The sequence below is a fragment of the Protopterus annectens genome, chromosome 2.part1 (assembly GCF_019279795.1).
Source record: "Protopterus annectens isolate FY-2018-M chromosome 2.part1, PAN1.0, whole genome shotgun sequence".
In the NCBI taxonomy this organism is placed as follows: Eukaryota; Metazoa; Chordata; order Ceratodontiformes; family Protopteridae; genus Protopterus; species Protopterus annectens.
In genome coordinates this window covers 1,207,714,058-1,207,740,479 of record NC_056729.1, presented here as the reverse complement: position 1 = coordinate 1,207,740,479, position 26,422 = coordinate 1,207,714,058, and positions in this window count along the sequence as shown.

The window sequence follows — 26,422 nt, the reverse complement described above, 5'->3', positions numbered from 1 at the left end:
ACCTGGAATCCTTGTCGTCTCAGGTGAGAAGCTACCACTGCCATGCATTTGGTAAACACCCGGGGGGCAGTGGTGAGACCAAAGGGCAGGGCCCTGAATTGAAAATGACTGGTTCCCAGCCTGAAGCGGAGGAATCTTCTGGAGCCTGTTCATTTTATGTGATAGTCTGAAGGTCTCTAGAGCACCAGCAGTTTCCTCTTCCCACCAGAGGATGAATGGATTGCAGCGTGACCATCCGGAAGCTTGTTTACTTGACCGATCTGTTCAAGATACTGTGACCCAAAATTGGTCTCCAGTCCCCTGTTTTCTTTGGAACTAAAACGGACCTTGTGTAGATTGCCGATCCTAGTTTCTCTGCTGGCACTGGCTGAATAGCTCTTTTGCAAGCAGTTTTGAAATTTCCAAAGCTGCTATATCCCTTTGAGCGGTGGAACATCTGGAAGGGATTTTTGATTGACTTGGAAACGAAGAAAGGGAATAGAATAACCTTCGAAATGATGGACTGTACCCATTTGTCCTTTGTCAGGATAGCCAGGCTTCTGGGTACAGTGACAATCTTCCCCGACTGCCTCCGAAGATGGGCAGCGGGCAACACCTCAGGGATGCTGAAAGGGCTTATCGGAAGACGCCGATTGCCCTGGTTCTGCGGACCCCTCTGCCTCTAGGGCACCATTGTTGTTCCCCTCTGCCTCTGGCGGGAACCGACTTCTGCGCGTCGAAGTCCCTTGAGATTGTTTACGGAACCATCTTTCCCCTTCTGGCCTTTGGGGTAAGGCCTAGAAGGAGTGGAAAACGGACTCCGACGGCAGAAAGGGTCTTGCCATCCGCCTCGCACCTAGTCAGGGTTTCTTTCACTTGTGGACCAAAGGGATGATCCATCAAAAGGAGTTTGTGAAAGACGCCTTGAAAGGTTCCAATTGCATAGCGCATCCAGGCGTGCCTAAATGAGCTACCCTGTTCCTCTGCTCGCTCCATCGGCCGCATAAGAGAGGAGGCGCATGGAGGAGTTGGAAATAGAATTAAGGATAGCCAGCTGCGTGTTCATTTTTCTTGAAACCCGCGGCTGTAGGGTCCTTCAGCATTTCACTCGCTTCTTTGATCAAGTCCCTTTGAAGACGAGTGAAATGGCACAGGTAATTCAGCCGCGAGCATAGTAAATGTCGCTGAGGAGAACATCCGCTTCCGTACCTATCCATGGACCTAGATTCCTTGTTAGGTGGATGGACAGGCACCGAAGGATCAGCCAGTTCCTTCTTTGTGGCGGCAGCTACCACCATAGCATCCACAGAGACTCCTTTTGTTAAAAATTCCTTGTCTGCTGGAGCTGTGATGAATTTGGAGGGTCTCCTGGGAGTGGGGTCCACTGAATCAGGAGCCGTCCATGCCTTGTTAGCAACCACCTGCATGAGGGGGTCGGGACACCCAGGAGGTGGAAGGACGAGAGCCAAACGCCTCAAGATACACAGATTCGCCCCTCCAGGGTTGAGGGCTGGCCAATTTCCCCTCTGTTTAAGGATCTCTAGTATGTCTGCAAAGGAGACATCTTCAGAAGGGGAACGGGGGGAACCCTCAGAATCATCCAGATCTGTGTCGGACGTGATAGACTCAGGTGAGTCAATGTGCTTCCTCTTGCACTTCCTCTTCCGAGGCTCTTCTGCCAAATCAGGAGAGGCCTCGAAGAGGATGAAATCCCACAGGGGCTCCTGAGGAGTTGGCTCTCTGCGGTCCGAGATGAGGGAGTGAGTCGACTTACCCTGAGGCAGCATAGAGGGAGGGGCTGACGGAGCCGACTGTGGAGTAGAGCCAGGCTCTAGCACACTCATGACCTCGAAAGCACCCCTGTCAGGCAGAGCCAGAGGTCCCGCCCGAGGAGCTAAAGACCCTCGGCACCGACAGTGATGGCTCCGAGGCCCGATGCGAGCCGAACTCACCAGCTGCAGCACCGAGAGGGAGAGGGGTCGGACAAGGGTCCGATGCCACTCACCCCTCGAGCCGACGAGGGAAGTCCGCGCCGAGATTCCTCCATGGAAGAAAACGGAGCCGAGCGGAGCCGAAGACAATTGTCTCGCCCAGGTGACCACAGTCTCGGTTCCGACGCCGACCCGCCCGAGCTCAAGAGAGTCGAAGGAGGAAGGAGTTGATGGACGGGACAGGCACCGACTGATGAGTCGGGCTCTGAAGCATCTGGGCCAGTGCCTCAGACTTAAGTAGTCGACTCACCACCCTCTGAAGGTCATGATCGGACAACCTCGATGACCTAGAGGAATGAGACCTTTGGCTCCGTTCAGACAGCAGGGAGAACCTGGAGCCGAATGAACGGAGCCAAGAGAAGGTGACCTAGACCTCTTTCTGGTTGTCGGCTCCGAAGATCTTGTCGAGGCCGACACGGGTTTCGATAACCTCGGCTCCGGCCGAGGAGCCACAGAAACTGTGGACTGAGTCTTATCGGCTCCAGAAGGTTGAACAACCTGAGGTCTCGGCTCAGAAGCCGAGCGAAGACCTCGATGCCTTGGAGGGTTTCCTGTTGAGACAGACAGGGAATCCTCAGGCTTCAACAAGCCTCTCAAAATGAGCTTGTTTTTCCTTTCCTGCAGGACCCTGGGGCTGAAGCCATGGCAGACAGCACAGGAGTCCTGCAGGTGCAAAGGCCCCAGACAATAGACACAAGAAGTGTGAGCGTCTGTCAGAGACATTTTCTGACAGCACGCATCACACTTCTTGAATCCGGAGACCTTTGCTTCCTTAGACATAGCCTAACTGGTGAACACAAACACACACTCAAACACACCAGTTATACCCTGTCAGAAAAAATTACTTTAGTAGAAATACTAAAAAAACAAGTACAAAAAAGTACAATAAACAGTAGCTTAAACTACACAAACACTCCCTAGGGAAGAGAAGGCCCAAGGCCCAAGGGAAAAACTAAAAGTTCTTTCAAAGAAAGAAACGGGAAAATATTAGTTTGGGGATAAAGTACACTGAACTACACTAATAGGACAATAATTAAACTAAAAAGGGGAAACAGAGTGACTTTTAATAGAAAAAAGCTTAAACTCACCAGGAACCGGTAGAACAACCAACCTCGAGCTGTGCAAACGAGATCTGAGGTAACTCTCGCCTAGCATTGTGGGATATAAGGGGAGCCTCGGCGGTGGAACCAACTCTCGAGCTTTAGAGTGGGGTCGGCTCCGAACCCATCCAGCAAGAATGAAGGCGAGATAGACAACTTAACATCTAACATTGTGCCATAATTGTACTACTGACCAGTCACGTCTCCCCCACCTCTCCTTATCACAAACCGCAGGGCAAAACACCTAACCACATTGTCAATGCCCACCATGAAGTCAAAATATTTCCAACCTTGCCTCCAGCTGCACACATATCACTAGATAACAAGATCTCTGTTTATACCTGATATTACATTCTAACACAAATACCACTTTTACTGTTGTTAAACCCACTATCACAGTTGATATGCTCCTCCTTACCTGCCTAGTCTCTTTACTCTTAATTCTCAACCTCACTACAGCTATATCCTTGTTTACCCCCAGACATTAATACTCATCAACAACCGCCTCCAACCATCACCCCAATAAACAACACAGCTTCTCACATACCTCCTCTCAGCTTTTCCCCTATACCCTCCCATATTATTCAAGCCACAAATTGGCCTCCTCACCTCCTACAAAACCACACTTGACACCAGTATCATCACCTAGGGATAAAAACACTTCCCATGGTACTCCTTCCTCATTACCTACCTACTCAAATATGGAGACATACATCCTAACCCTAGCCGACCTTCTAATCCTAACCAAAAGAGTGACCCCAAAAATTTAAACATACTTACACTGAATCTTAGAAGTAGATGTAATAAAATAGCCCCATTGCATGCCTGGATTGATCAAAATAAACCTGACATACTAGCCCTTACAGAAACATGGCAACACCCCAGTGTAAAAGTCTCAGAAATATTACCTTCAAACTTTGCAATAACCAGAAGAGATAGATCTAAAAAAAGGCGGGTGGGATAGCACTTCTACATCCCTCTACATGCAACATCACACCCTTCACCAGTAATATACACACATTTTCCAGGGCTGAGGTACTAATCTCCTTTTTGAACCTCAATATATCAAAAAGAATTTGCATACTAGTAATATATATCCCACCAGGTAACAATATATCAGTGTTGGGAAATATTTTATCCTGAACATTCCAAACAATAAACCTTGAAACAACAATCTTAGGAGACGTAAATATAGATTGGTAAACCATAACTTCTGACTCCCCCACAAATAATATAAATCTGTATGTTTTTTCTCAGCTTATCAATGCTCCAACAAGAGACAAAAAAGATCTTACTTGCCAATCCACCTTAGACTGGATTCTAGTATCCCACCCTGCTAATTACCCTTCTTCTGGTACACTGTCTAGCTCCCTGAGCGATCATTTACCAGCTTATTCCCTTAGAACAAACGCCCAACAACTAAGAGTACACACTATAAAATTGGTTAGGAACTCAACTAATTTATGTCAGCGTAAAATCAACAATCTCCTACAGGAAATAGACTGGACATCCCTTAAACAACTACCCCTTAATGTTGCTGTACTATACTTTAATAACACCTTCCTTCACATACTTAATACACTAGCTCCCATTCGTATAAAAGAATCAAAAAGAACTCAGAACCATGGCTCTCTAAGGAGTGTAAACACCTGATGAAGCAAAGGGACCTAGCCTGGTCAACCTGGAAACAAAATGAACAAAATCATAAATAAAGCACCACACTTTTGAACAAACCAGACCTTACACCACAAGTTCCAGGCCAGATGAATTCACTCAGTTTAGTACACAGACTGATTTATTAAAATAAAAAAAATAACTTCTGCAGTAAATGTTAACAGCAAAACTTCAAACTCTTATACCATTAAGAACAAGTAACACTTCTCTGACAAAACAAAAATGAACAAAATCATGTTAATTTCAAAACACTACATAACAAAGTGACAACACTAATCAACAGAGATAAAAAGTCATATTATTCCCAGCTTCATCTCCAGCATAAAATCAACCCCAGTAAATTTTGGCACTCCATATCTTCTCTACTTAACCCTGGAAGAAATGGAGAGCACACCCATATCACCTGATACTCCTCCATCACAAATAGCCGAAAACTTTTACAAGCACTTCATAAAATCAATTTCGGACTTATTAACTAACAACCCCTAATACTGGACCCCCCACGCTTCAACCTAGTCAGACACCAACCCCAGTCCATCAACTATTTCTAACCCTGTCATAACTAACCCCCTACTTCACAAAATGTCATACAAACCCCATTCTCATTTCAGCCCATACCCACTGCCACCATTAAGAAACTGCTACAAAAACTAAAACCCTGCTTTACCTCAGCTGATAATCTCCCCCCATACTACCTCAAACTGGCTGCTAACTCAGTCGCCTACCCAATCAGTATCCTTATAAATAGGTCTTTATCCGAATCAGAAGTGCCTACCATATGGAAACAATCTCACATCACCCCCATCCACAAAGGAGGGAACTCTTTTGATCCATCCATTTTCCATCCTATATCCATCTTGTCACCCATATCCAAAATTCTTGAGAGAGGTATCCATCAGCAAGTAATGCAATATCTATTGCAAAACAACCTTTTAACCAAAACCCAACATGACTTCTGACCTAGACACAGCACAGCTACAGCCCTATTATCTTTTATAGACACCATGAACAAGGCCAGAGATGCAGGATGCTATACAGCCTCAGTATTTCTTGATCTCTCCAAGGCCTTTGACACAGTGTCTCACCCCTTACTTTTGAACAAACTGTCTAACCTAGGCTTCTCGCATAATACAGTAAAATGGTTTCAGAGCTACCTTAAGGATTGTAAACAAGCAGTGATATGGTCATCCTTCCTCCACAACCCTACTGGAGTCCCCCAAGGCTCCATTCTAGGACTCCTACTCTTCAACATTTTCACAAACAACCTTCACACTGCCTCTCACCCTGGGACCCTCATTCAGTATGCTGATGATTTCACCATAATCTGCACTGCTCAATCATTACCAGAACTACTTTCAAAAATGTAACAGTCCTTTACTGCAGTCGAATCCTGGCTAAGAAATGCCCAATGAGACTTTAAAGCGCTTTTCGTTTGTTCTCCAACAAACTTCATCAGAAAGTAATATAGCAACACAAAAACCTAACATTTAAACAAAATGTCCACATTTTAAAATTTAAAGATGTACTACCACAATTAATATAGTTATTATACATGTTGCTTTTTAATAAAGCTTTATCCAGTTTGGAGCCATTTTGTCAACTGTGAAGAAATGCCCAACTCAAAACTATTACTCTTTCATCCCAAAAATACCTCCCTTGTCACTGATTATTTCAACATACTAGCATCTGACAACACTGTTATTGAAATAGTGTAGGAAACCAAACTTCTAGGTGTTATCATTGACAATAAACTTTCATTTGACCCCCATATACAGTAAAATATAAAGAAAACTCATCATCTTATATAGAAACAAACATTTCTTTACTGCAGCAACCAAAACTACCCTTGCAAAAACATTTTTACTTCCTTCCCTTCTTTATGGTGTCCCTTAATCATCTTTGTAAGTTGGTATCTTAACCTACTTACAAAATTCTACCCTAAGCAAGTTGAAACAGTGCTACAAGTTGCAAAGTTTGCCACAAACTCTAAATATCACACACACCACTGTAAACCACTCCTAGAATTAAACTGGCTTGAACTCCCCAACCAACTTGCCTTTATTCAGCTATCCACCTTACACAACCTTATTTTCAAGCCTACTGCCTGCCTTGCACTAACCAGTTTAGTCACACCTTACACACCAAATCAATCTTTATGATCAGAAGACAAAACTCTCTTGGCTATCTCAAAACCCACAAGAAAACCTGGTCACTCTCTGTATTCATACTCTGTCTCTATACTTTGGAATTCACTATCTCTAGCTACCAGGTCTATGCCTGCACTAACCCATTTCAAAGCCTCTTTAAAAAATCATATCAGAAATAGATGGCTCTGCTCCTGCATAAAGCCTGCCTGATGCTCAGGTCTTCCTCTTTCTGTCACATTTCAATCCCAGATTGCAAGATCCTAAGGCTCTTCTAACTCCTTCTCTGCTTCTATACCATATCCTTAAGCTACTGCTCAGGCTTTATTGCTTCTATTCTTCTTAACTCTCTCTCACTATCTATCTGCATCACTAACTTTCTGGCTGCTATTTTCCTAACTGAAACTAACATTCTATTTTGCTTGTACTGCTACAGTCAATGTCACACAATGCACTACCTACATACTACTTTTTTGGACAATGCTACATCATGTATGGTGAGAGTGACTATTACTGTCTGTAGTGTTTTTACTGTATAGAATTATCTAGATGTGTAGTAATATATTTCAACATCTTGTAGCAGTTTGTTCTTTCAAGTTATTTTTGTATAGTATTTTTAATGTAATTTTTATTGTATTGGATTATACTGCATTTGTATTGTACTGTATGTGGAGCTTTTCCTCCCCGGGCCTCTGCTGAAAATGGGTTCTGTAGACCCAGTCAGACCACCCCGGAAAACAAAGGTCAAATAAATAAATAAAAATAAATAAATAGTGCCTTCCAAACCACCTCCTGAAGGTAAATCCCTTTCCTGTGGTTGGGGAACCAAATTAAAAAAAACTCTGTGAAAAATATCACCAGTCTAAAAACTCATAGCTTCCAGGAAAAAAAAATGCAGTGTCCCTGTTGAAGTACCTTGTTCTCCAAAAGAATATAGTGGTGGAAAGATCCTTTGCAGTATCACACAACAGAAAAGGGGTTAAAATGAAAGGAGGACTCTCAAAGCTGCTTTTTGTCTGAAGATATCTCCTTATTTGTAAATACTACTTTACAGGCATATGAACACTGCTTGAATAATGAGTTAAAGCTTGTAATTGTTTGTTTGTGTCTTTCAGCTTTTCCCGGTTAGGGGTCGCCACAACAGAACTCCAGTCCGCTAATGATTGGCAGTAGATTTTTACGTGCTGGCTTGCCGGGCCTAACGCACAGCCTTCAATGAAGGAACGCCCATTCACGCATGTCAACACACAGAAGATGCTCTAACTGAGAATCGAATGGGCAACGTCTAACGGTGAGGCGACAACGCTACCGCAGCACCACCAATACTTGTAATAACATGCACTTATTTCAACTGTTCGGGGGTCTTCGAAATATATACACCCTCAGGGGTGGTGTCATTGGTGGGAGATAGATCACCACTGTCTTGCCAACCAAGTTTTACCTGTTTCCAAAGACTTTACAGCTATGTTACAACTGCATCTAATAAAAGATACCAAATGTACTCTTAAACATAAATGCAGTAAACTATAGTGAAAAAGCAAAATCAAGTCCATTATATATATATATATATATATATATATATATATATATATATATATATGCCTTAATATATCATTTTCTACACTACAGATATTTTTCTGTGTTATAAAACCAATCTAAGTATTGCCTAGGCATGGATATCACCTTCCAACAAATTACATTCACAGTTTAAACCATTATAAACTAATAAAACAAAAATTATTAAAAATGCTGGATATGTTGGCCTATCAATAAATACAAAGACAGAAAGACAGTCTCAGCTTTCTAGAGCTGATTCTGCTGTGCTTTCATGTACTTTCCTCAGACCTGCCTTCAGGAAGGAGTTGGGTCTAAATTCATCTGTTGATTCCTATAGCTGACAGTTCCAGTGCTAGATGTGTTCATCTATAGTGAGTTTGATATTGCTAATGATCCAGGGTTGATTTAGCCCCTTGTGGGCAACATGGAGCTTGCATGGTAAGTTATTTAGCCAAATAAGAGATACCCATGTTTAGACTGTTGGGGCAGTTTATTGGCTTTGTTGAAGTGTATTAACCCCATGGATGTGCAGTAGCAAGCCCCACCCAAACCCCGCCTGACACCCGGGATCACAGTGGCATCACTGAACACTCATGAATAAATATGTTTTCAGTTTGTGGTTCGCATGAATATTCATTGTGTTGAGACCTCGGAACTTCAACAACTTTATTTTTTTATCTTAAGTGTTAAGATTGTTTTAATTCATATCCTTGGTAAATAATGCTGAATCATAATCATTAATTTAAAAAACTTTGTTTAAGTAGAAAGCAACATATTTTAACTATCAACTAAGCTTCTCAGCTGAAGTTGGTAGCAAGCTGTTAGCAAGTGTTCCACAGTTCGCCAATTTGTTCCACATTGTGAGAGGTAGTATTCCACATTTTTGGACATGGAAGATTGAGATCTATGTCTTTTGAAAACTTAAGCGGACACATAAAGTACATGTCAGTTTTGCACAGAAAGTATTTCAGGACTGAATTGCAGAACTTAGGATGTCAGTCAGCTACGCCAGAGGTTGTACCATTTTACTGCATTTACCATTTTAACTGTGTTTTATAATTTAGTTTTTAAACATTTTTATGTAGTGTGACTATATGATTGTAATAGTTTTTCATAATTATAACTTTTATTGGTTCATTTGTTAACTGGATAAATAATTTAGGCCAAACTCCTCTCAGCAGATATGTATGTATATATATATATATATATATATATATATATATATATATATATATATATATGTATATATATATATATATATATATATATATATATATATATATATATATATATATATATATATATACATATATATATATATATATATATATATATATAGATAGCTAGATATATAAATATTTTACTATCAAAACCTGGAAATGCACCCGGTCGAGTGATGGACCGTCGAAACCAGGTTTTCCAAGAGGCTAAACATCGAACCTTACCGTACCAAAGGCTGAATATCGATGTCCGGATGGTGCATGCAGGTCAATGGGCACATTGTCAAAATGATGAATATCGAACTCTCAGTATTACCATGGTTCGAGATGGGGGCTGAAAAATGTTTTAATTTTTGCTATTCCAGTTCGAAGACGTGATGACTCAACCGGATGCATTTCCAGGTTTTGACAGTAAACCATATATATATATATATATATATATATATATATATATATATATATATATACACACACACTCACACACACACACACACACACACACATATATATATATATATATATATATATATATATATATATATATATATAGACCTATATAAATATATGAATAAAACATAGGCAAAATTATCATATATCATTAGCAGACTTACTGGGAATAATGAAATGAAATTATATCGTAAGTGGACAGGTGATCCGCTGTGGCGAACCCTAACCGGGAAAAGCAGAAAAAAGAAGAAGATTTAGAAAATAATTTAAATTCTACACTAGCAAGCACATTTGTCCTTTTAAACAGACTTTCTGATGAGGAGCATTTAACAAGGATGAAGGTGCTGAATTGCTACTATAGGATTAAGAACTGCACTGTACTGTGAATAGAACATGACATCACTATTTAATAATTTCAGTTTATGGAGGAATATGTGTTATTTTGGTAGGAGTCCCCTAATAAATTGTGTTCATTTTATAGGCAATGCAAGGAATGATTTTCAGAAGATGAGGAATGGACTTTTGTATGAAATAATTGTTTATGTAGGAGAAGGTTAAGTTTGGAGGTTCTGTAACCTTCTCTGCACTTCTTTAACCTGTGAGGAAATTATAACAACCTTTGAGGTCAATATTACTCATGGAAAAGCTAAATATATTGACTAGTTTTCATCAACATTTAACTCTTTGTGTTTTGGGAAATAACACAAAAAAGGTAGTGCACAGGGAAGAGGCGGTTTAGAAATACAAGTAGCATGGTCAAGGTAGGTGAGAAAGAGTGTGGCATGCATCATATGTAAATGACTACATTATGCTATGGAAATGAGATTACACATAGGAATGAGTGACAGCAGATATGTTAATGGCACCATTAAACACAGCAGAAGGATTCAGACACTCTAAAATGCAGTGATTGCATATTATGAATACCAGTAATTGGTAATGCCAGAATGCTTGCAATGGAAGTAGCAGTAAAAAATCTACACATTAGCAGCTACTCTTGAAGTCAGAGTCCATGACTTAGCATGCCATGGCCGTCCACTTTAATACCTTGCAGTCCACCAGCAGGTTGAGCACTACTTCCTTGTTGATAGAGATACCATGCAGAAGTTTGTTAAACTGTACCACTCACATGTAGAGTCATGATTGATGCCCAGATAGCCTACCCCAGTGAACATTAAGATATATGCAGCATTAACTATACCAGTGACAGGGAGTTTTTTGTAATCAACAGGAGATATGCAAAGAATTTTGTAGACATCAGCCTCATGTATCCTACACGAGTTCCTCAACATTATGTGGCAGCATTTGGTGGAGCATATACAGTTCCCATGGACTGCAGATGAGAAACCCACCAATATGTGGGTATTTTGTAACATTGTCTCTTTCTATGAGGTCGTGGAACCATTGATTGCACACACATTTCATTAAAACACATACTATTGTGGAATGTTTGGGATGGGATTTGCATAATGGTTAAGGTGTTTATCTCACAGACAAGAGGTACATGGTTTGATTCTAACTGAGAGAAACTGGCTAAGCTTAAAAGGGGTCATACAAGTAGTTGGCCTAGTATTTATCTATGAACCTACAAAGGCCTCATATGGGCCACAGGGTGTCTGCAATGCACAAGGTATCATCAAGAATGTTTTCATGCACCACCTAGGCAGTTCTTATGATTCCCATATCTGGCATATGTTCAACTTGTATCACTATTTCATATGAGATGACTTTCCACAGAGTCAGCTACTTTGTAGATGCATATGTAGGTGACTACAGAGCCTATTATATATATATATATATATATATATATATATATATATATACCATGCAGTCAGGTAGCATTCCAGATATACTGGTGTTATACCTCTTAACCGTACTGAATTCCTTGGTATTTACCAGTTTTGAGGGCAAAATAATGGGGTGTCATGAATTCCCGAATGGCCCCTTCAATTGCCGTTTTTTTCAAAAAATTTTTTGAAGTTGTCGCTGATGTCATCGCATACAGGGGAGTGTGCAATGATGTCAGCTTTCTGAGGTGGACTGCCAGCCTGTCGGAATTCTGCTCAGAGTTGTCTGTTTACCTTTTTTTTCATTTTACATACGTTCATTATCATACTGTCATACAGCATTGAATGTTCACGTTGTGGATTGGGTAGGATTTTGAAATAGCAGGGGGCAGCATACACAGACACACAGCAAGCACAGCAGAGGAGCTAAGCAGCCTGTACCTGTTTACTTAATATTTAACAAGTTAACTAAACTTATCAGATAAGTCAGTCTGGAAGCAGCAAGCAAGTTCAATAACAAGTTGCACTTTCTTTCTGCAGTGCAGAGTCAGGAGTAGACTTCGGACAGGTCCACCCACTCCCAGCATCTGCTGCAAGTTAACTCCAGCCTGGGTCAGGAATCCCAGACCCCAGAAACCTAGAGGTTTGCTGTTTAGTTTTTGTTGTCAAGATGTTTTAAGTCATGTCATACTAGTTTTGTACTGTGTTAGGAACATCAACTTTTTGCAGAACTTTTGTTTTTATTTTTTTACGTTGGCAGGCAGCATGAAAGTTGAGCTTGAACCTTTTCACAGGCCCCTCCAAATGCTTTTGCTTGCCACTGAAATCTGTTTATAATGTTTGGTATGGTATGTACATTGGCCCCTTCTTAGATGTATCTGAGTAAACAAAATAACATTTGTAGCTGACCGAGTAAGTCAACGAATATTCTTGTCTTGTTTCTCAGCTCTGCTTCATTCACGTAGTGTTTGTGTTCGGAAATTTCCTGCAGGAATTAATTTTAGGAAAAAAATACCTCTAAACGTATAAAAGATAGAGCTGCACTTATTTGCTCAAGAATCAGGGACAAAGACACACATAATGGGGTAAGAGGGCTGAAAGTATATGAGCTTATAAAAGTACATTATATCAGTGAGATGCCAGTCATTTGATGTTAGAGGCTAAGATATATGATGTTTAAGGACACATGTCTCTGAAATTTCATAAAAAAGATAAACTCTGTCCTTTGAACCCTCCAAAATAATTCCGTCTCCATGTGTGAAATTAAAAAAATACTTTAAGTATTCAGTATGCTTTGTGAGACTAAAGGAAACATATATAGGTGGCACATTGCCAATGCCATATTCCATACTCTTTGTACCTAGAAGTGGACATTTATTTCTTATTATGACTAATGGGAATGGTCACATTCCAAGAGCTGGTACTAGATATGTCACAGAACAGAAAAAGACAGGATGTGTTTGAGGGTGTTGGGCTGAAACTATGCAGTTTAAATACGGCAGCTGAACCTGTATGCTTTGTGTAGTATGGTCCTGCTTTAGTACATCTGTTTATGTTGGCACAGTTTTTCTAGACTTTTTATTTAGATGCTGAGATGTACAGAAGGGAACAAATGTATACAAAAGGATTGTTGAGATCTTCACCTGTTTCCAGTTCCACATGGTGCTACATAATTAGTTCCCTTGGTTTAATATGGAGTAGGATGTTTGGAACAGGGGTACTGAAGAGACCTTCATTAGTGTAATTTATCCTGCTGTTGTGTAATAATTGATAGAGTTCCTGTCTTTAGTGAAGTGTAACTTCCCTTGGGAGAAAGCTAAAATGCATTGCAGTATTGATCTTAGGGTTTTTGCTTGTTCATAGGTTCATAGATTAGTACTAGGCTAAGTGTCCTTGTGGGCCATTTTAAGCCTAGCCAATTTCCTCATGTCAGAATCAAATCCTGCACCTTTTGTTTGTAAGGCAGACACCTTAACCATTATGCCAATCTCCTTGTTTGGATAAAACCACCTGACACATAAAATAAAATAAAATAAAATAAAATGTACTCTTCGTGCCCTGTTAGCCTTGCTTACCTAAAAAAAATAATTTCATGCCTTTCTTGAATCACAGACAGATTGTAAGATGTTTGTTTTCTCTTGTTGGAATACCTTATGTAAAGAAAAGTGAGGTTATAACTGAATACATAAGCCAGCATCCTTTAAAGCTGCTCATTGTTAATATAAACAAGTTCAGATGTTAATATAAATAAAAAGTTTTGTTATGGTTATATTTTGTGTTATTTAATATTAGAGTCAAAGCAGTTAATTTTATTTTTATAAAATAAAATTGTATTTTAGTTTTGCACAAGTTCAAAGCTTGATACAGGTTTAGATATTAATATAAGTAAAACACTATTGTTCATCTGTTTATTTTGTGTTTAATATTTTGTCTGTTCAGTTTGCGTTTAAAAGTTGGCATCCCACAATTCCATTGAAGTGGGGTTACATAATTATGCATGCAAATTTTATGTTAAACAGAGTACAGATTTTTGGCCAGTTGTACTTATTTTTCATGGACCTTTGTCCAAATTTTTTATGATTCTAGGTTGAGAGGTATGAAAGGCGTGATGACACTGTGTTGCAGGGATGCTGAATATGCACTGAAACCATGGATAATGACGTCATTTACAGCTCATAGACCATGGCAGAGAGATGGTATATGATACTGCACATTCAAAGACACATAATATTGTGGAATGTATTTCTGGTCAACTTAAAGTATGCTTCCATTGTCTAGATGCATTCAGTGGGGCACCATAGTATTCACCTGAGATATGTAGCCAGGTATTTATAGTATGAATTATGTAGCATACCTTAGCTATATACAAACAGATTCAACAGCAAGAAAACATCCCAGCAGAGTCTGCTATACCTGTTGAAGCAACAACTGAAGAGCAGGCCAGTCAGAGGAGAAACAGACTGCAGCAGGACTCTGTGAGAGACAATTCATCTTAACACTGACAAAGAAGTGGTGTCTAGTGCACAGCTATGGGTCATGAAACATAACAGAGAATAAAATTGCACAAAACTATTCCTACCAGACAAATATTCTTAGAACTGAGAAACACTGTAAAAAAACAAATCGGCTAGACAAACAAATGTGTCTTTCAGCTTTTCCCGGTTAGGGGTCGCCACAGTGGAACTCCGGTCCGCTAATGATTGGCAGTAGAGTTTTATGTGCTGGCTTGCCAGGCCTAACGCACAACCTTCAACGAAGGAACACACGTTCACGCATGTCGCCACACAGAAGACGCTCTGACTGAGAATCGAACGGGCAACGTCTAACTGTGAGGCGACAACGCTACCGCAGCACCACCACCGCAGTTCTCGGCTAGACAAACAAATACTATAAAGAAATTCAAACTAAGCACAATACCTACCCACAAAAATGCTGGGCCGCTATAAATAGTATTTTCCAACCAGGCAAATCACAGACTCCTTATCCAAACATAGATACCACCTCCATAAACACAGCAACCCAATTCAATGAGTTCTTTACAATTCTATTCCAAAACTGTCAGCAGACCCACCCTCCTCTATCCCCACTATGCTACATAACCCATCAAATAACCCCAACTCCTTCTCCCTTCAGCCAGTAACAACTTACACCATCTGTAGACACCTAACCAAACTTAAACTGACCACCCTAGCAGTAGACAAACTGCCCGGCAAATTCCTACAAATAGCCACCAAAACCATTTCCTACCCAATATCAATAATCATAAACAGATCAATCTCAGAACACAAAGTGCCACTTCTCTGAAATCTCCTATATTATACCAATACATAAAGAGGGCACTTCCATTGACCTAACTATCGCCCTATAGCTATACTTTCCCCACTGGCTAAAATACTGGAAAAATGTATCCGCACCCAGACCCTAACCCATCTCTTCTCCATCAGTCTTCTTTCTGACACTCAACATGGATTCCGCCCCGACCATAGTACTACCACAGCACTTATTCATTTTAGTAACCTAGTAAATATGCAATGCAACAATGGCCAACTAGTGTCTGCAGTTTTCCTTGACTTGTCAAAGGCATTTGATTGTTTCCCATACAAAACTTCTAACATCATTCTCACAATTAAAACTAACTAGCCCCACTCTACTATGATTTCAAGACTACCTCTCCCAATGCAACAAGCTGTTCAGTGGAAAAACTCCCTTTCCTCCCTTCTTCCTCTGAAACTAGGACTACCCCATTAGGACCCCTACTTTTCACTATATTTAAAATAATCTTCACAAAGCCACCACTTTAGCAAACTCGGTTCAATACGCTGACAACTCCGCCTTAATTTGCTCTGTCCCCACCCTCCAACAACTTCACATTAAGACCCAAGAAGCATTTATATCTATTGAAACCTGGCTATCAAACTCCCAGCTAATACTAAATCCTAAAAAGACCCATCTTGTACTCTTTTATCCCTCCAAAGCAACAGTACCTACTCCCCCATTTTCTATTTCAGTGTCAGATAGTACTACTATCTCCCCTGTCACACAAACCAAATTACTAGAGGTCATCATTGACAGTAATATGACATTTGACAAACATATAGCTCAAACAATAAGCAAAGTCCACAAAAGTCTAGGCACTCTTTACAGATGTAAAAACTTCCTAACCAACAACAATAAAGTCGCCCTAGTTCATACCCATCTTTTCTCTATTTTACTATATGCTTTTCCTGCCCTAATTAACCTAAACAAGCTATCAGCAGGCTACAACAAAATAGCAAAATTTACCATAAACTCCTCTTACCGCACCTACCACTGTCAAGCCCTAAAACATCTCTCCTGGCTGGAACTCCCAAACACCTTAGTCTTAAGCCAACTTATTCTAGCTCACCAAATACGGCACCAACCTGACAAAACTCCAGCCTTACAAAACCTGATTACCCCCTACTCCAACAACCGAGAACTAAGATCCACTAACAAGGCATTAATTGCAGTCTCCAAAACCCACCTTATACTCTGGTGACTCTGTATTCTAGTAACATTGCCAAGACTTGGAACTCCCTACCACTAGAAATCAGGTTACAATCTAACAGAAACATCTTCAAAAAACAGCTTACTTCTCACCTAAACAACTCCTGGACATGCAACTGCCTAGCACCTGACTGACATATTCTAATTCCTCCGCCTACCCATTATCCTACCGCTTCTTGAAAACTCCCACAGATGCACTATATATTATCATACTTTAGATACCAACTCTCAGCCATCTACTCCCCTCTATCCCTTCCCAAACCCACTAACACTAACTCTCCACTAGCTTAAGCTGAAAAACCTTCCCCCTCATAGACAAACTGGTTAGTATTTCTTCTTTTTCTTTCCTCTATCTTCATCACATCTTCCACATTATCCCTACTAAACAAACTGAATGTACATATTATCATATGTTACTCCCTGCTATACTTTTTAATTTTATGTCAAACCCACCATGCTTATGTAAATATCTAATGTATGATTATGCAATCATGTTACTATCTGTTATATCTTGTAACTGTATATTTTGACTTACAAACACAAGGTGCTGGGTTTGAGTCTCCTATGAACCTATTAACCTATAAACCACAATGCACATGTAAATATTTTATGCATAATATTTTTAACAATTGTTTTCTCCCCAGGCCTCCACTGAAAATGGACAGCTATGTCCAGTCAGACCTCCCCGGTAAACAAATGTAAAATAAATAAAATAAAATAAAATTTATTATCAAACCCAACTACTCAGTACAGTGCATAGGTTGGCCACATTGTGCATCAAACATTACCTTAGCCACACATCCATCATTATTTGCATAAGTGGGTGAGGACATGCACATTGACCGGTGATGACAATACTATTGTATGGTGCATGTTCATGGAAGATAAATGTGGTAGCCACACTGACTGGTATATGGCTGGGCATTGTCATACCCTGCAATGGCCGGGTGCAGCTCCCATGTAACAAATGTTAGTGCTGTGTACTACAGTGATCTGCAGTCTTGGGGCTTGATGAGATGCATGTCAGAGGTGGCACAGAAGTACAAAAGCATGTATGTGCTCCATGACAGGGTGGCTCATGTCACAAGTGGTTGGATGTATGATGGCCATGACCAAGAAAATGGCAATAAGTAGGTGTGCAGTACCAAAGCCTACAGGGGCTATTGATGGTGTAGAACTATGGGACCAAGGGCATGTGGCCAGGTGGAGTGTCCCAGAGATGGCTTCTGAGAAATATCTGTAGCTACGTATGTGAGACTAGCCACAGCCAGTTGTGGTGACCCCAGTGACCCTGGCAAACAGTGATGCAGAATCAGGGATGACCCATGTCATTTCTGACCTGTGACTGACCATCTCACATTCCCAGCCTTCCTTAGTCATGATCAGCAGAGCCTGAAGAGGCAGATGCAAGGACATTTACTATCTGCCTCATAGATGCACTGATGGATATCATGTTACAATTCAGTGACCTCAGCATCACCATGTACTGCCTGCCTTTAAACTCCATGTCAATTTACTCATGCTGGGTGTCATCACCAGGCCATGCAAGTGTTGCACAATGTCTCACAGACCATACAGCATATTCACATCTCCACAGTGGTGGGGGTAGCTGATGTATGTGTCTCAATAACTGACCTATACATCCACTTGTTTATTCCAAGTGAAGCACCCGGGTCAAGGAAGGACCTGAGGTCACATCAGCACTGCATATTATCACATCAGAGGCAGTATGCCTCACTGATTCCATCTGAGCTGGGACTCCTCAGTACCCTGTAAGAGGGCATTCACCAGACATTGTTGAGGCTGGGATTTTAGTCTGTCCCTCATATGGGGGGATGTGTGTGTGTGAATCCTCCAATGTTAGTGCTTCTGAAAGTGTCATTGTGTCAGTAGACTATGCAATGTGCACAGTGTCATCATCAAAAAACACAGACAAACTACTGGCATCAAACATTTGCTTTCCTCTTTTGCTGAATCCTCTACTGCTGGAACATGTGAAAGCATAAAAGCAAGATACCCATGGCAGCAATGACATAAACAGCAACCCCCCCTTCTTGCATACATATTTCTATAGGACTGAATTAGTAAAAAGCATGTAGCTACATATATATATTGTTGTGCAGGGAGCTGCAGTTCCAGATTGGAAGTGCCTGGAGGACAGATATGCAGAAGCCTTTCACTGAACAAGTCCTGCTTCAGATGAAGTGCACTGTGCAATATAGTAATGTAAAAGTGAGTACTAAGCTGGTGCATTCTCTACAGATACTAATGTAGTCATGAGCAGCCCATCTCCCTTATACGGGCCACCACCATACATGAGAGTCTGTTCTCCTTCCCCAGACAGAGACACCAGGAACTCCTCCACCTATTTGAGCTGCTTCCATGTTGGTGGTTCACCTCTTATGGTGGATATACCCTTGACAAAGTGCTGTACCTTGTTTTCAGCATGCAGTGTCATATCAGCTACCCTTCACTGAACCTGATTAAGACTCCTATTATTACCACCCATAGCACTCATGTTGTGTACTACATCTGCTCCCAAAAAGGTTGATATGCTAGCTCTCCTTGATCTGTTTAACAATATGCAAGTGGCAGCAATGAGGCACTTTGTTGTGTACATGGGCATGTATAGCCAAAAACTTACTTGGGTATGATTATTATAACAATGACTACTCTGGTCATGCAAACTTTGATAGCATGACTCTTCAGATGAGCATGCCAAATGCCACCTGTCCCTCTAACATGGCTCCTCTGGTTTACTGCACTCATTTTCACTAGATAATGGTGCTATGCTAGTCTCAATTCATATCTAAAGAAAGTCAAGCCATCTCGAGCTGCAGGATCCATAATATTTAGTGCTGTATACCAGTGAAGCACTTGTCTAGGAGTCCCAGACATTTTTTTTTACAAAAATAAGTATTTACCTTTTGACTTTGTTTAGAACTGTCAGTACTAAGTACAATCATGAACAAGAATGTCAAGCGAGAGAAAACTCAAAACTACCAATGCTTATTATGGTTCAATGTTAACTGGTTCACTGATTAATGCATATCGTAATTTATTTTATAAGTGACTACTTGTTGTTCATTGTTTGCTAAGTAGTATTACATCACTGCCGTTTGGCAATATTTGTTTACCAAATACACAGTTTGTATTCAAGAGATGCAATTAGTCATTACAGTTTGCATATATAGGTTGCATATTTATCTTTAGTATTTATGACTAGCATGTCTGACTTGGAGTACATCTTACTTTAGATTTATGTAATTATTTTAATCTGTTATGACTACCTTTAGTGCCTTTTTGTCCAGTGCTAATGCGCTGCAGTTAGAGTTACACAACTATTCATCACTATAGGGATTTTATTTTGACAGAGCTAGTACAAGGCATGGCTTAGCCTTGTATGTACAGTAATCTTACTGCATGATACAGCCACACGCAGTCCTTTGATTTAGCCATTTCCTGCCTATTGCAGTGTAAAGTATCAGTGACAAAGTTGTAAAGTACAACTAAATTATACTCACTGTGGAGAGTGTTGCATATGCTGTTATGTTTCTTTACTTGCTGTACAATGCCTAGGTTTTATAGGTGTTTTAATACAATAAATAAATAAATCTCTACCTCTTTTGGAAAGCACAGGGAACCAGTCTGTACTCCCTATTCAATATCCATCATATTTGCATAATTTGATATCCTTACTTCCCTGCATCACATGGCACCTGTAGTCAGCAGTTTTCACAGGAAGCTTTACCCCCAAAAAAAAACCCTCGACTGCTCACAGTTTTCCTTTCTCGGTCCCACGACACACACACAACTCTTTGTGTTGAAGTTGTCTTTGTGTATGTGCTCTATTGATTCTTGCACCTCTGCTAACACATCCACCATGCATTACACTGTGCAGACTCATACTTTGCCATGCTATGTGCCCAGGTAATCTGTGTTGTGTGATTAATGCATTATAGTAATGTGGGATACACAGACTGCTATGCTCTGAGCTATAACATCTGTGTGTTTATTTTCTAGGTATACTTTCCTTTGGGATGAACATTGTCAAATGAGTCTTAACTCTCAAAGCTGTGTTTGAGGTAGAGTTGACATGCCTCTTGGACTATCATACTAACAGGTACACTTTTTTATGAAACATCAGAAAACATCTGAAATGCATCTACATAAGAAGGGGCTACCACCTTATCACATGCTTAAAGTGAAGCATTTTTATTTAAATATAGGATTGTGTAGCACACACCACTCTCTCAACCAAAGCAAAAGATGCATTTTCCCTTTATAACCAAAATACAGAGTTGGTGTTGTGGAATTGTAATTGTTTCTATTGTGTGTATGATACTAATGTGTTTCAGATACAATATCATGATTTTTGCAATATTAAGAGGAGACTTAGAAAGTAGACATTAGTGGATATGCAGACTAAAAACAATTACCGGCACGTCTACACAGTATAGAATAGGTTTCCCTATACATCACAGAGTTACTCTTCCCTGAGCACTAGGGGCCCAAGACACAAAATACTGAGGTTCAAATCTCTGATGACTATTTTCCATTCAAAATCACTGCCATCACAGGCAGGGAAACCACACAGTCAGTGATTCCTTTGTTTGGGAAGTTTCTTGCCTCTTAGAGCATATACTTTTTCACTTCACTCCCCAAATAATGCTGTAGTTATCCAAATCACCCTACAATACTATTCTGATCCAGGTGAAAAGTTCTGGGGAAACACATATACCTAATCTGCATTAGTTGCACCCTAGGACCACCATATTTGCATGCATCACTTAACAATGAGACTAGTGCAGTGTTATCTACTGGAGCTTCTTACCATTGTAGAGCTACTGGTCTCTGAAACTGCTTGCTTAAACCTCTTGTAATCTTGTTATTTGCCACTGCCATTGTTACTATCCTGATAATTATGAGCTCTTCCAGTTAGGATCCTTTTACATTCTGATCTGTTGCACTTAAGATCCGTGTACTTACAGAATATTGACTAATCTTTTAACTATATAGTGGTGCATGTCTCTTATAAGACTTACAGCTGCCTAGATGAAATGGATGACCAACCAACTTGTATCCCTTTTATTTCCAGTCTCATAGCACTTGTTCTTAGGCTGACCTGAAACTGACAAATGCTCACAACAAACTACTGCTTGGCATACATGAGAGGTGTAGCTACACAACATGGAAGCAATGCTCTCACCAATTAAGATGATCTGTAAGTAACACATACTACCACCCACACCTCCATACAAACGTACTAAATCAATGTATGTTGAGGATGTCAAAATGACACTTCCCAAGACTCCTAAAACTAGGAACAAGAAGCCTCAGTTAACTCTACAGATATAATGTCACCACTCTCACACATACAGAAGAGTCACCAGGCTGCTGACCATGAAGAATCTACTACAACTAAACCCATAAGAACAAATACAAACCTCTTAGTAACTAGTGACTCCATTGTCAGGTATACTGACTCTATGCTTACAAAGTTGAATAAGGAGAGTTTGACAGATAGTTACCTATCCAGCACTTGGATGAGTGATGCTAGAGGGTCTCTTTGATCCCTTATATCAGGCAAATATGAACATGACCTTTTGGTAGCCCATGTGGGTGTGAATGACTTTTGGCACTCAATCTTGAGGGACATGCAGAGAAGCATGATGGCTTTTTCTACATGAGTCAAATGCAGGTAAATACTAGTCCCGAATGGTATCTTATCTTTGCCAAGAATGAAGCCTCCATATTCTCCATATACAGAAAAGATGATAGGCCTTAACAATTAACTAAATAACTGCTGTCATTCTAGGGGTATCCAGTATGTCAGCATAGGATGAAATGGTTGACAATACAGCTTGTTTCATGACAGACCGCAAGTACCTCTCATTCCAAGGCTTCTGTATACTGGCTAAGGCATATGGTACCTTTTGTAGTCAGAGTCCAACTAATGGACAGGCCTAGCCTAGTTGCCAGTAGAGCAATAACCAACCCAAATTCAAATTCAAATCCAACATTGAAGGTTTCTGGCATTCCTTTCTGAATACCAGTACTACACTAGCTCATACACAGAGCACTGAAATTCTTCAGCAAATGCAGTATCAGCATTCAGAAATGGAATGCTGGTGTTGAGAATCATGCCCCATGACATCTCGCAGCTGGGGTGGCTACCCCCTTTTCCCCACACTAGCTATGTTTTTGTTAACATGAATGCCAAGATTCTCCTCTCAAACATCATTCTTGAGGTGAATTTCTTGACATCCAAGTCTCAAATTCATATTATTCTGGTTATAATCGGAGACTAGATCATAATCCTCTGTATCCTTTTTCTTCAGTTTTGGTAACAATGTGTCAAACTTAGCTCATCTAGTGCTTCATGAGGAATTATCAAAAACAGATCTGACATCTTAGCAGGATTCAGGGTCTCAAAAGTTTTCAAAAAACAGGCACCCTGCTTCATATATCTTGATAGTGATAGTCAAGCAACATCACTGAAGGTCTCAGTAGAACACCCTAAAATAAACATCATTTACGAAATGAAATGACAACTTTAGAATTGTAGCAAACAATATACATTTTCACAAAATTTCTTAAGAACTCAACTGAAATTTTTTGACTCAAGTCCTGACTCTTTGATGCTCTCACCTTTGTTCAACATTATGATTTGTTATAGGGTACTGATTGCATTTGCCTCCAATCATGTAACTTTACAGTTTAGATTAAATAATTATCTGAATGTCATTTCCCCCAAGTCTCCCTACAGGATCATAATAACAGTAACAAACTGGTCAATAAATTTTATTTGCAATGCATCACTCAGTATGCTCTCTTAGAATGGTCAGCAAGTATACAGACAGATTTCACTAATGTACTAGCTTTTAACTATAAACCACTACAAGTCCTCAAACCCTTAAAACTATTGCTTTTGTATGACATTTGCTAAGAAAATACTGCTCATGACAACTGAAGAACACAAATACTTGAATATAAAAGTTCTCATGTTTCTTTAGTTACAAGCAAATAGAACTAAAAAAAAAACAACGTAGAAGCATTTTTGAAGGGAGCATGCCCCCTGCATCTCTACATGGGAGATTTTTCTCTCACAACCCCTTGCTTTATTATTTTCATTCCAAAGCTGCTGTACTCAGAGAATGAATGATTAGTGACAGGAAAAGAAAAATTGGGTCTCAATCTTTTTCAGACAGGTTTTGAGATGAAGTAGCTACAATAAATCGCTAGCATATCACTCTTTTGTTAACTGAGCAGCATCTTATGACTACTGACAATCTTGTAGCAACTGTGCTTAAACAACTATGATACAGTCAGTCATGTACCATGTAACTGCTGAATAAAAGCTTTCTAACTATTACAGTTGTACAGATGGCAAAGAGACAACAACCTAGGGGGACAGAAATGAACAGGTAGGTTACAATGCTGGTTTGGAGCACAGTCTTTTCTCACCTTCTCTGTAAGGTAACTGGAAACTTGAAAAAATTAAGCATCAAGTGAGTTGAAAATGAAGGTAAAGACTTGCAGCGCTATCAATGTCTGAGATTATCAGACCCTGTCTTGGCTAACATTTCCCTTACTAACTCATCAGTAGTAATGCAAGCTAATGCATATAAAAGCAGCTCAGTCTGATCATCTCTGTGTGTTAGTGGTCAGAGTGAGAGACAAGGTTGCTGCTGGTCACATAGGGGAGCCACACCACCAAGTTCTCCTTTTAAGTTTAAGCATGGCAGTCACATACAAGTGATAGAACAAATTAGTGCTGATCATTAATGTCTTGTAGATATAGCCTGACACCCCATTTGCACTCCATGAATTTAGGGATTTCCCAGTTTCTGAGCAAAAAAGCAAGGGCTCTTTGAAAGGTAAGTTTATGAAGGATGCTTAGAGATCTTCAGTAAAAAGGGTGAGCTATGGTGAGTTGTGTTGGCACACGACTATACCAGATACTGCTAGACTCAGTCCCAAGGGCCATCTTATGTGTCACTCAGAAACTCAACTTGACAATTGTAGAAATAGTGACTGTGATGTCCTTGCTCTGGGCCACTAATCAAGCAGCCTCAATCCTCATCACTGACTCTGGTGATGGATGTTCACTTGGAACAAAATTAGATACACACAGTATTTCCAGATGCAGCTCTCTGCACCAAGCACAATTTCCCTTAAGAGCACACAGGGAACACACTCCCATCCTGGGGCTGGGTTTCCCTCAATCTCTCTCTCTCTAGGACCAAATAAAACTCCCCACTGACATAGCTGTAGAGTTGAGTCCTCAGCCGATTATTCCAAGCCAAGTCCTCCACCACTCTCTGTGTGAAACTAGTGCTCTGTGTCCCTGCTCCAAGTAGCTGACACACACACTCTGAGATTTGATTTTCACACACACACACACACACACACACACACACACACACACACACACACACACACACCAACCTGGGAAATGTTAGCATAGATTTACCAGCTATGCCCCCTCTGCCCAGACTATAAGGTAGATATTGCCACCAGAACACTCCAAAGGCAGCTACTCTAAGGCTATAACTAGGGTACTCAATTATACCGAATAAAATTAATATGAATACAAATGGTAGTGTTTGACCAATGCAGCAAAGCTTTCAGGAGCAGCCACAGTATCACAGAATAAATATAAGTACTCTCAAAGATTAAAATATTCTCTAAAAGACCAGCCATAATCAAAAGTTTAAATATATTTAATAATAAATAATAAAAGAACATGAAAATACTAAACATCTATTTGCAATACACACAAGAGTTTCAGACACAGGAAATATTAAAAATAACACAGATGGAAAGGTTCACAAAGATATAGAAAAACAATACTTAACTAATATCACTATATTTCCCGACTGATCTAAAGAATTACTGTCCCCTAGTTCACTTACTAGAGCAAGGCAAGATGATATAAGGTGAGTGGTCCTTCTTTGTCAGGTTTCAAAAATAGACTGCCCTGAGACTTCTGTCTCATCTAGTATTAAAGCATCATTTCACTGCTGGATTACAGAAAGACATCACATACACCTGGTCATCTGACTCTGGTTCTAACACTACCACCTTTACTAGAAACTGAACCAGAATCTAACACATACGTGTCATAATACACATACATAGAGCTTTGCTAAGATATTTTATAGCATCAGGAGGCTATAAAACCATTTCAAAAACTTCCACTCTTCCAGGTAGAATTAGTTCACCCCTAAGGACAATACAGTAGGATTCCTAGTCCTATTTTTTTACAGAGATGTTGTCTCTGGTTGCAGTCAGAACCATAATATACAATCTTTATGGCCTAAACCAGGTAATTAAATTTCAGATGATTTTTCAAATTTAGCTGGACTGAGATTAACCTCTTCTCTTCCAGTATCCTCTGTTACAATATAGTCATTTCAACAGTTAAAATACAGTCTGACATACAGGTGTATTTCTTTTCTGTCCAGCAGGACCCACTGCTGGCACACTTTTAAC